This window comes from Trachymyrmex cornetzi, unplaced genomic scaffold, assembly GCF_001594075.2.
Source record: "Trachymyrmex cornetzi isolate Tcor2-1 unplaced genomic scaffold, Tcor1.1 scaffold23, whole genome shotgun sequence".
Lineage (NCBI taxonomy): Eukaryota > Metazoa > Arthropoda > Insecta > Hymenoptera > Formicidae > Trachymyrmex > Trachymyrmex cornetzi.
Window position 1 is genome coordinate 1,793,017 of NW_017296956.1, and position 10,621 is coordinate 1,803,637.

Consider the following 10,621-nt stretch of genomic DNA (forward strand, 5'->3'; position numbering starts at 1 on the left):
TTCGCCACTGCAACCGTCGCTGTCGCACTTGCTCGCGCACTTGTACAAGTCCCGTAAGCACACGGCCGGACGCGAAGTGTAACGATGCCCCAAGATCGATAATAACCGCGGTATGGCGCGGTTTGGTTCTTTCACTCCGAGAACTACTCTCGTGCGTACTCATACTCGCGAGACGGAAACATTTTTGTCTCTCCCCCTCTCCTTAGTCCCGCAAGTTGTGGCCGCAACGTTTCCATTCTTAACTCACCCTCCCTCTCGTACATCACTCATCCTTCCGATTTAATCTCGCGCGTCATAATTGCTCGGTAAAAAATAATGAAGGATAGGGAGAGCAAAATTCAGATGCAAAATAACGAGCCTTTTGTCGTTACAGAGCGAGCGAGTGAGAGAGAGAGAATATGAATGAATCTCTTTATTAACTTTCTCTCAGCTATTTCAAATACAACTCCTACAAATAATCTCTGCAGCTTCCTTGTATAAAACGAATCTTCTAAAGATTATTAAAGTGTTTTATTATTATTATACACATTCTTCTGTTATTATTATTTCTTCTATTATATCTTCCAAAAATCTTACAAATTTATCATGTGATACATTCGGTGAATGATAAGACTGGGGCCAGTTATCGTATAGGTACGAGGCTGATTGTCAAAATGCTTAGATATAACTTCATCAAATATAGCATAAAATACGATGCTTTTGATGCAAACTATTTTACACAACAAATCATTATATTACCAATCTACAGTTTAAAAAAAGCGATTTTTTTATCACTGATTGAGTTATACCTAAGCATTTTGATAATTAGCCTCGTACGACAACTGGCCCCGATCTTCCCTATATCATTCACAGAGTGCATCACATGATGAATTTGTGAGATTTTTGCAGAGTGATCTTAGCCATTTTCTCTCGAAGAACAAGAGAGAGGAAAGGGAGAAAGAGAGGCAGAGAAAGAAGAATATCGTTATTGGAGGGACATGGAAATAATCATTGAATAATGTTTGAATTGTCTGTGATACTAAGATTTGTAAGTTAGTAAGTTCAGCTTGTGCATGAATAACGCGCAATGGACCCGAGCGTCGAGAAACTAACACTATAATTTGAATGAGTTGCCTTTTCAGTGCATATATAGGATAGCGGATAGATGTATACATACCGCCCATGACTATCACTGAAGAAGAAACATATCTTCTTAACAAAATTAGATTTTATCTTCGATTATATTCACAACTGATCTTATCTGGTTTGTAGACAAAAGTAGATACATTTCGAGATCTTGTTCCGATACAACTATCATTCAAAGAAATATTATATAGCATTTTAACATTTTGGCATATCTATATGTATGCATATTTATTTTTCTATATCAAATTTTTCATATATTTCGAAATAAAACTCTTGCTAGTTAATTTTGAAAAAATGCAAAATTTAATGAAACAAAAATCAAATAGTTATAATTTCATCTTAAGATATCATTGTTTAATATTATTTCTCAATATTATTCCGCGGAATATTCAATGTATTATTATACACAAAACAATTTATGCCTCAACGGCCTGTGATAGCATTCCCTAAATCTTCATGAGTTTTGTGATGCTTTTAGATTAAGGAAATCTAATATTAAACCTCGTTGTATCAGTGTTGTGAATCGAGCTCCCTTTTTAGCGCATGCGTGGTTAAAACAGAAGTTGGATAGTGATGTATACATGAGATGGGGATGTTACAGGCTCGAACGTCTTGGCGCGAATCTTCGGGAGATCTTAGGTTACATACGAAGTAATAACATTTAATAATTATTTTTACATGATGTATTCTATAAGTGAAAGAGCTAAGAAACGTTGAATTACAGAATTTCAATATTCATGGCTAAATGACAACACTTTCGAAGAATAATTAACATGTCATTCTGTAGAAAATAAATTATTTTGTCTTGTACGCAATAAAACCATTAGATGTTACAAAACAAATTTAACCCGACACTCACAATAAAATTAAAAAATTTTTATGTATGATTGCGTATGGATGACCAACGTCTCATCTTTTTACTCATATTAGGTACGTTACTGATACTGCATTCATCGCGCATGCGTCAAAAAAGGAACTCTATTCACAACACGTAGTGTTACACGCTACATTATACAGCAGGTAAGTTCAAAACTGAAGACGACTTTGTTACGCATTATGCAAATTATCAGTGTTATCTCGCCAATTGTCAATTATTTCCAAACTGCAACTTCATCAATGTTTTCACTGTTGGAAATCATTTTATTGGAATAATAATCAGGAATCAACCAAAATGATTTCTTGTCCATCTTGATAAATGCTTGTACCAGGGTAACGATCATGTAACTTTTTCACTAGGGCGGAAATGTAAAAAGTGAAAATATTTTGTATGTATGTGTGTACATGTAGATACATATATATATATATAAATTTTCACTTTTCATGTTTCCACTCTAAAGAAAAAGTTACGTGATCGCTACCCGGTTAGTATGACAGCATATAGATACTACTATCAATTATTTATGTAAACTTTCTGAACATTTCTATTATAATTGTTTTCCAAGAATTTTTCTAAGATATTTTTTATTTCTATTTTTTTATAATATACACATTTAGTTATATATCCGAACTGCGAAAAAAATATAATATTGATTTTAAAAAGAATATAAAACGTACACATCAGATAAAAAACATAATAATAATAACGTAAATAGATTATAAAAAAGGGAAAGCGAAATATTTCGGCATTACTGGGAAAACGACACTTGCGCTATCGTGTTACAAAGTTAACTCGCAATTGCGATGATAATGCCTCCTCCCTGCTCATTATAGTTGCTTGTAATAAACTCGACGTTAAAACAGATCCGTGCATGTGTAAATGCATACGTGTATAAGATGCCATGAAAAGAAGCACATGACGTGATGCACATCATATCACATGACACAAACTATTACGATACATAGAAATTATTGATTCTATAATCTCATATGTTAATTTTTACAATTACAATTTTTAATTATAAAATTAATTTTTTATAATTACTTTTTTGCAATTATGAAACATTAACATAAAATTAATTTTTTTAATTTTAGAATCATTTACTTTCCAATTCATCATTAATTACAAATTAATATTTATAAATTTATTTTATTCAGCAGTCAAATCATTTTTTACAAATAAAAATCTCAGAAAATATCTAAACATGAAAGAATAATTTGTTTTCTTGTGTAACTTCTTTAATTTATTAACACTTAGTTTTTATTAAATTTGTGTATATTGTATAAATATTTTTGTTAAAAGTTATTAATATTAACACACTTTTATATGTTAATATTAAATTGTCACTTTTAAATAATTTGTTTTAATTTTTATTATTATATATCTATATTACAATACACTGAAAAAATACACTAAATTTTAATAATAAATCATTAACACCAACTAAATATTTACTAAATATAAAGATATATTCATTTAGTATAAAAATGATTTGATTTAATTATCATTTCTATTTACTTATTATAAGTAAATGTTTAATTGGCACTATTCAAATAAATACTTATTAAATATTTATTAAAATTTAGTTTTTTTTTCTCAGTATATATTCATAACTCTACTAATATCATTACTTATTATTATTGTTTTGTTACTACATTTTTATTTTACAACAAATATTATTTATTATTACTATACACCATTTTTATCTCGACAGTATAATGACTTCAAAACAAGGTTCGAGCTAGATTTCAAATTCTACACGATCCAATTTCGCAAAAATGAGCGTTCTTCCCGCGGAAAAAATACTCATGGAGAGAGGTGTACTATTTGTTGTCAACAGTAAGCTGGCATTTAAATGAGCTCTCGTTTCTGATCTTACGTAATTTGCTGAACGCTTACTTGTGAAGAGCAGGCGATACGACTGCTCAGTCGGTCGGTTGCTTATTCAGCGACACCGTAACCTGTACTTCCTATTTTTAGCTTAACTTATATTCCTTACAACAATATACTTCAGTTATTTTTTCTTTTATAAGAAATTATAATAAAATGCATATATATCAGTAATGCATATTATACAATGAATAATTGCATAACTGTATGTATTTAATTTAATGCAAACCGATTTAAGAAAACAAAATTCTTATTTAATGTTTACAATTTATTGTTTAACTTTCCCGTATAAATTTCATTTAAAACATCAAATTGCAAGGAATAAGTACAGCTACCACGATAAAAATTTTACATTGAAAAAATGTGGATAATTTCACTTAATACTATTGAAATAGCTTCAAAGATGATTTCAAATCTAAAATTTTGCAAAATATTGGTTAGGAGTATATGTATGTGTGTTGAAGTTTATCATATGCGTGCACACACTAAATACATATACATATATGAAATTGAATGAGATAAAGCCTTCCAGCATTTTCATCCTAATTGTCTCGCAACTCTTGTAGAGATGTTTTCTTAATCAAAATTCGTACTATTATGCAAAAGTTAATTAGCAGTATTTCACAAATGCCCAAATACTATAGAGCAGAACTTCCCTCCCAAAATTGTGTGGATCACAATCCACTTTTTAATATGACAAATGTCCACGATATAATATCTAGCTTTAGTAAAAGTGAAAAAGTGGAGGACAAGATAAATTGATTATTTTTATCATTTTCTACTAGTTTACTTCTTTTTAAATCTTTATTAAATATAACTTTATAAATCTATTTCTCAAATACATAATGAGATATGTGCAAGATTAGTAACAAATTGGAAACTATTTTTCACATAACTAAACGATTTGGTTGTTCTCATATAAATAATTTTATGTAAAAATGCAATTGAATATAGTGGTCTACAGACGAGATAATTCTAAGCGGGACATCCGGCTAATGAATTTTTGGAAGACCATAAACCCCCGGTAATAATAGTATTATACAGAGTATTAAATACTCTGTCACGTTATGTTATAAAGTCTGTTATATATTTGAGGAGAGAAATTCGTTTTTCTCTTCTGTCTAGTGAGTAGTTCTCTCAGTTTTTTAGAAAGAAAACTGCTAGGGGATCTTTTTTAACAATCTCGTACGTATCTTGATCATTTAACTTTTTATATAAATGATACATAAAATTTCGTGGAATATAACTTGGCGCTAGCTGTTGATATCTTTCATACAAATCTTTTATACAAATGATATATACATTAGAGTAAAGAAAATGATAAAAATAGTACCACTTGGGTTCTACTTTTTAATTTGGTACAAAAAGATAGTATCACTTAGGTCTTATAATTTGGTACAATATAGAACTAACAGATCTCTTTAAAATCGACCGGCGTCATATCTTCGTTTTAAAAAAAGTAAAAAGTGGTCGTAATAAGACCACTTTTTACGGAAAAAAATTGTTTGAAGTAACGAATCGCGCGTTACTTTTTAAGTAACGAGTTCCTTTTGAGAATCAATAATAAGTAACGATAACTAATTACTTTTAAAAATAATGTTCCAGCCAATGTTTCCTGTATTATCAATGCTTAAAGGTGAAATCACAAGATGTACAATTTCTTGAATGATTAACTTGAACGCTGCTACGCCTACTCCAATGCATAATATAAAAATACATTCATGCATTGAGCACGATACGCTAGTATACATGATTTCTGTAATTATCATAATGCATTATTTCATAGCTTATTTCCTTTCATGTGAAACATTTTCAAATCCGAAATCTGAATATTAGTATAAATATGCCTCACACACGGAAAGTTTTGAGACTTTTTATGTGTATGAGACGCTACGTTTAATATATCTATATATATACGTTAAAATATGTGAATTCCTAACTTTAAAAAGACCATTTTTTAATGAAACACGGTCGAGTGAAAACGTCTATATTCTTACACTGTGCATGCAAGCTAATCATTCAAGAAATCGTGCATCGTGTGATTTCAACTTAACACGCACGTATGCATGCGCGCATGCACGATTTCTATTTATACTTATATAACTTATTTATACAAAAAATACGATTGTATTACAATATAATTATGTATATATATATATATATCTATTCTTAAAAAAAAAGGTGTACTGAACGCATTAATTATTGCTCCTTTTCTGTAATGCTTATCGGTTCTTTCTTTGTTTACTTCGTATTGCAAGAAAACTGTCATCGCGTGGATCGTATTTTGACAGATTTGACACAAACAGTAGGTTGTTGTGATTACATGATTAAGAATATATATTTGTATATTTGTATACTCTTGAATTCCATTTCGTTTCACACATAACGTGCATGTGATACATTATTTTTTTCCTTACTACTTAAATATTAAATAAGGATAAAAGACGTATCATGCGCATTGTGCATGAAAGGAAGTATACCTTTGTTTTTTGTATTTAATATAAAAAGCAATTAACGTCAAAGTATTTAATCAAAAGCTAAATAGCGCTCGTTTGTGATGTCTACTAAAAAGTAAAAAAATAGAAAATCTCATTTCTCAAAAAATCAAATTTTCTTAAACAGTTCAAGTTGTATGTAACATCAATCATTCAGATAGATCAATCACTCAAATTTATGGATTTATGTCAGATATAACTTGAGATATTTAAGAAAACAATTTTTATAGCTTTTTATAGAGACATTTCTATAGCTTCCTATATCCCGAAAACAATTAGTTTTAAAACTATGTTTACTAATAAGGCCTTTAGATATTAAATGGTCAACGAATCACCTTCTGAAGTTACAATATAAACTTAAAATAGATTTTGTATACATATGTATAGTACGTATACATTGCAAATATCCCTCTACTTATGGATTTTCAAATTTATGACCAATATACGTTAACAATAGGCGATTTTCTGTGTAATTCGGGTATAGCAATCAAATTGTACTAGAATGTTTTCGCATGTTTGTTCATTAGTAATAGAGGCATACTTAGCTAGCCTTTAATTCTGTGTCTTATTCTCTCTATGTCTCTTCTATCACATATCAGGTTAGAATATTTTAAAAAGAAATTTTTAAACAGTATCAAATTCGTACGTATAAAAAAAAAACCAATAGTTTTGGCGTAACAATTGAACAGTTATCAGAATAAGCTCCAATCCTACCAACATCTATCAATAATAACTTTGGTACATGTACCAAACGATTGCTAAAAATCGCCCAATACTATTCATCATTCAATATGATTCAATATTTACAACTGAAACTTGAAACATATATAAGTAGAGAGAGTTTCGTATTTATTGTCGCGAGAAAGATAACCGTTATTAATCATCACTTATTAATTTCACATTCTCTCTTATTCAATACATCTAAAGTTGATTTGAATTCAAGAGCAACGAGATATTAATGATCGTTTTAGTATCACGCTTAAGAAGACAGTACGCTAGAATATCGTTTGATTTTGTAAGAACGAAAAAGCGAATGAATGCGTACGATAAATGAAGTAAACAATAACATTACTAGACAGATCGAATTACATAGCATAAATGACACGAATCGAAGAGAGAATATAGTGAATATACAGGAGGAAAGGAAGTACAGTGTGGGAAGCGGTGCATAAAAAGTAGAACACGCGCATCTCTCGATGTGGCACAAAGAAAATGCACGCAGAAGAGAAGTGCGCGAAATTCTCGGGCACACGCACGCACGCAACCGGGCGCCGATAGCACGGATACCACTGTCGACAGCAGGCACAGGCACACATTTCGAAACTCGTATACGTACTATACTAAAGTATATACGCGGCTCCGCGAGGCGCGCCAACTGTCTTGGCTGGTGCGCGCGCGCATGCAGGAAGAAGCCATGATTGCGTGTACACTGCACTAACCTGTCGGAGGCGACTCGCTCTCCCTCGATACCCCGTTTGGCGTCGCAACACCTCAAACTGGCTGATGGCTGAGTATTTTTCACTGCGCGCGACCACACTGCAATCACCAAATTATTCACACTCCGCACGTCTCTATCCCTTTTATTTCTCTTTCTTTCCTTTTTCACCTCGCTCCTCGCGTCTCTTTCCTTTCCCTACGGTCACGCGTTATCTCTTCTCCTTCTCTCCCACCGCTCACTTTTCCCTTCTTCTTGTATACAGTCTTCCCCACGTCTCTTCCTTCAAAATATCTTCTCGGCTCGTCAATTCAACCGAAATGTGCGACGGCGACGGCGTCCGTCTACCGGGTGACCGCCGCGGTCGGCACGGTGTACGAAAGTCACGCGAATATCCTGTCGGGCACACTACAGTCTCTGTACAATCTGTAGAATATGAATCGCACACGATTTGCAGCGTACACGAAAAGAGTTTTCGCGTTTTACGTTTCACCACTCTCGATTCGATTCGCTAATAATGCACACAAATTCTCGCTACCTACGCTCCGGACTGCTGTCCCTTGTTGGAGGAAAATGGCGGCCCCCGGGTAACTCGCGCGCGCCACCCGATGCTCGTCGTCACCGGCCGAGCAGGGCCGAACACGGCCGAGAGCACCCGAATGCTATTGGCTGAACAATACGATGCGTTCGATTCGCTGAATGATTCACACATAGAAACTAGACAGGAGCAACACATTACCGCATCATGCTAAAGAGATGCGTTCCGTTCCACGCATCGTGCGCATCATATATCGTTTTGTCCTTCTTCTTCATCGAATATTAAAGAAAGATCAAACGATACACCATGCGCGAAACGGAACGAACCCCAAGATGTACTTGTATGCGATCCGCTTTAACCATTCGTTTTTACGGAAAGTTCCTGTTTGCGACCTAAAAACGGGATCATATTCATTGAACCCATTTTCCCCATTCAAACTGATCATTCCCGCCGGGTAAAAATAGTGAAATATTTTTGTAAGGGAAATCAAGATTAATAATTATAAACTAAACTTTTTTTTTTTTTTTTTCCAAGGATTGCTTGATAGAATTTACATATCAGAGTACTTATAAATAATTTATTTTTCAAAATTGACAACACTCTCATGTAATACATTAGTTATTTTTATTCTAAAATATTTATCTTATTTTTGCACTGTTCGACAAAAAGTCACTTTTTTTCTCTCCGAAATGACATATCCTGAAGATTTTTTCACACTAAGCACGATGTCATTGGTAGAACTTATATGTAGCACATCAAGATTTTGAGCAAATTGAGATGAAATGTACAAAAAATGGCATTTTTTTATTATCTTCAACATTATTTACAGCTAAATAAAACTTTGTTTCTATTCTTCTAAATCAAATCTATGATATATAAAAGTACAATTTAAGAACTTTCATATGAATTTTAATTCATACGGACTTATTTTCATCAAGTTATGACTGTTTGAATTTCGGACTTTCTGTATAATTACACCGTATATAATTACACTTCTTTTTCTCTCTAAAGTGCCATATAATAGTACATACTCCGAAAATTTTTTTCGCGTTGAACATGATTGATGATCATTAAAATCAATGTAACACGTCCGAATTTAATAAATTGATTTTTAGATCATTTAATCTCAATTCACTAAATCATGTTCAGCTCGAAAAATCTTCGAAATAATATATGGCGCTTCGAAGAGAGTAAATATTCACTTAAGGTCAACCCCTTCAAAAGTCAATGACCTTGACGTATGTGTATATTATCAAGAACATATCCCCGAGTAATAATCCATAGTTTTAGCCGTTCGTAATTTATTAAGAAGTTTTTATAAAAAATACAATCACATAGACGAATGTTAAAAACACACATTTTTCTTAATTATTATTTATAATATTATAGAAGATATAGTGTTCAAAAGTTAAAAACTTAGCGTGGAAGGTTACAAACTCATATAGAACTTCGCTTTACGTAGAAAGTATGTGCAGACCGCGTGTTCCACATCTCTCCGGAGAGGTTTCATTAAGAGAGGGGCAAAATTCTCCGCTCCGAGTCCTGCAAAGCGACAGATACGCCAGATACACTGTTGTTCATTAATCGAATCCCTTTTTATGTATAGCTAGTGTAGGAACAGCCAATTAGGCAATCCACTAGATTGATAACAGAATCCAATTGGCTGACATAACTGTAATTTCTGCACTCTTCTACACCCGAGTGGCTCGATTAATGAACAGCGTACGCTATATACAGGGTGATTCAGAACAATCTCGTGTCGATGGCTGCGTTCAGCAGAGAAAACTAATCAATTAGTGCTTAGCGATTCTTTAATCCCATGACAGCTGATCATGAGTGCTCCTCATAATCGCTCACGTCGAACGGTGAGTGCGCCGTCCCTGCTTATCTTCTATACACGACCCATCCCATAATTAGCTAACTTTATCTTTTAATATATATTATATATTGTTTATCTTTTAATAACTTAAAAAGTAAGCGGATAAAATTTTCATAAAGGAAAAATTATCTCAAAATTTAATCAGGAATCCACGTTTTTACAAGGAGGACAAGGGGTTGTTCTGAATCACCCTATATAAGGACCAATCACTGTAAAAACAGTAAGCCATAGGGTAAGCAATAATCAATCCAATATGATTTTCCTACTGTTTACGTCTTACCGCTAAATTTTTTTATGTACCATAACCTTATGAATGGTAAAATCCATCGACATCTAGAATGGACCGCTGATGGCAATGGTGGGGGTAGAAAGACGATTAGAG

The 10,621-nt window shown here is 32.7% G+C and overlaps 1 protein-coding gene across 1 annotated transcript in view; it reads right to left on the bottom strand.

Moving 5' to 3' along the window:
* Window positions 1-8,415, bottom strand: part of CtBP (C-terminal binding protein) — a 53,315-nt gene extending 44,900 nt beyond the window's left edge. Inside the window, exon 1 of the mRNA XM_018506974.1 lies at window positions 7,827-8,415. The gene's annotated coding sequence lies outside the window, so the exon portion shown is untranslated. The remainder of the gene's footprint in view (window positions 1-7,826) is intronic.
* Between the last annotated feature and the right edge of the window lie 2,206 nt (window positions 8,416-10,621).